Genomic DNA, 2,248 nt, shown 5'->3' with positions numbered 1-2,248 from the left:
GACGTCATCAAAGTGGAAATGAACTTTGTCGCTTAGGATGATTTTGGTCGAACAATCAGCATCCGCTTGTTAATATTCAATCCATTCCATTCAACGACCACGCTCTTCTTCAATGAGTAGACGCTGTAGAAAGCTTCTTGAAATTTTCAATTCTTGTCCTGGAGTTCCACCAATGCTCTCACGCACGATTGTGTTTGAGCTCATAGTTTAAATTTCAGAACTTACGATTGTTTAGGAATGATTTTTTTATTTTTATTATTATTATTAATTTAGAAGGAGAAATAAATTCTAAGAGTAAAGTCCTAAAACATTAGTATCTAAGGTAGTCAGCGTTATTGAAAACAGTACCGCATTTGAGATTAGAACCGACGGCCAATGAATTGCTAATCAAAACCTCGTGCACAAAAATTCTCATTGCCTTGAATAAAAACCCTTCATACTCTACCGAGTCGCTATAGATTTAGCAACAAGTGAAGTTGACCCAGTCAGAGTTGTATAAAAAACAAGTAAGAATGCTATAGCCGGGCATAATTAACCGTTGGACATGATACACTGCTTCGTTTAATTAATAATATACCAAAAATTACATATTATTTTAAACGTGAATATGGTCAAAATTTAGAAAACTTAATATTTTCCACGTGCTTCCGTCATAGCAAACCACAAATTAAGCTTTGTCGCCATAGACGGGCTTGCTTTCATGAGATCTCCTCCATATGGTGGGATCGTAAAACTAAATCGACGTTGTTTCATATTTTTTGTAGGCAAAGGTTTGCAAGAGAAATAATTTCTGTTTGCAATGACAGTTCATTCCAAGTCAGCGTCTTACTTCACATAAATCATAGTTAAATTAACTGAAACGAGATTACTTCCATTGAGAGAAAATATTATAGGTTAAATATACAAAGTTGTTTGTTAACATGCTAACAACCAAAATTGGTAAAGTGGGAAAACTATTAATATGTGGCATGAAAGGCGTTGGTAAAACTGCGCTACTGGAACAATTAATTTACGGCAATGTTAGCGTGGAAACGGAATTTCATCCCACCATTAAGCTAGTGTTGACAGTGGGCGCGGTTCACGAGAAATTTTACGTCTTCATGATTCGGCTGGCCTGCAAGGCAAAGTTCAATTGCCACGACACTATATACATTTCCCAGATGGCTTCGCTTTAGTATACGATCCAACAGACCCCTCCAACCTAGATATGTTAGCAGACATTAATTAAGATATTGAAGAAAAAAAAAAAAAACCAAAATGGTATTGCCATTCACGATTTCGTCTGAACATCCCGGCCCCCTTAAATGGACTTGGTCCGTTCAATAGGTAGACGTCGAACCTTAGTAGAAATTCTACGTATTTCGCCACTAGAAGTTTTAACAGTGATAACCCGCACAACTCCGTCATTGCCAGGATGAATTTCAGTAACGCGACCCAGGCACCATTTTTGAGGAGGAAAATTGTCTTCCTCTACAACAACAATGTCCCCAACCGCTAATGACATGCGACCTTTTGTCCATTTGGTTCGATTTTGCAACGTTTGTAAATAATCCTTAGACCATCTGTCGCAAAACTGTTGCAGATAATATTGCAATCTTTGATAACGCCGTAAATGGCTTACGTTGTTGACATTTTTTAAGTCGGGATCAGGTATGGTTTTTAAAGCAGAGCCAATAACAAAATGACCAGGCGATAGAGCTGGTTCGTCATTTGGAGTCTCAGGCACGGGAGTGGTAGGTCTTGAATTTAATACCGCTTCAATTTGTATTAAAAGTGTGTTGAATTCAAAAAAGTTAAATTTTGCATCTTGTAGTATCCTTTTTAGATGAAATTTAGTGGGCTTCACTGCAGCCTCCCAAAGACCATCAAAATGCGGTGAGCGTGGTGATATGGTTTTCCAAATTATGCCACGTGAAGCACATTCATTAAATATAATATCTGTACTTTTAAACATTTTGTAAAGTTCATGCAACTCGTTTTTTGCACCAATAAAATTAGTTGCATTGTCACTGTAAATCACTGAGCATAGGCCACGTCGCCCAATGAAACGCCTTAAGGCAGCTAAGAAAGCTTGAGCAGATAAATCTTCTACCAACTGTAAATGTAAGCCCTTTGTACAAAAACATATGAAAACAGATATATAGCGTTTTGTAGAAACAATACCACGTCTGTCATAATATAATTGAAATTGACCACAAAAATCTACACCTATTACATTAAACGGTCTTGATTGTTGAACTCGTAAATC

The 2,248-nt window shown here is 37.1% G+C and overlaps 1 pseudogene; it reads left to right on the top strand.

The window, feature by feature from the left end:
* The first annotated feature begins 725 nt into the window (after nt 1-725).
* LOC119642461 lies at nt 726-1,330 on the top strand (annotated as a pseudogene).
* The last annotated feature ends 918 nt before the right edge of the window (nt 1,331-2,248 follow it).

The sequence above is a fragment of the Glossina fuscipes genome, unplaced genomic scaffold (genome assembly GCF_014805625.2).
Source record: "Glossina fuscipes isolate IAEA_lab_2018 unplaced genomic scaffold, Yale_Gfus_2 222, whole genome shotgun sequence".
Taxonomy (NCBI): Eukaryota; Metazoa; Arthropoda; class Insecta; order Diptera; family Glossinidae; genus Glossina; species Glossina fuscipes.
The sequence above is the reverse complement of the archived record's forward strand: the minus strand, read 5'-3'. Positions and strand labels throughout refer to the sequence as shown.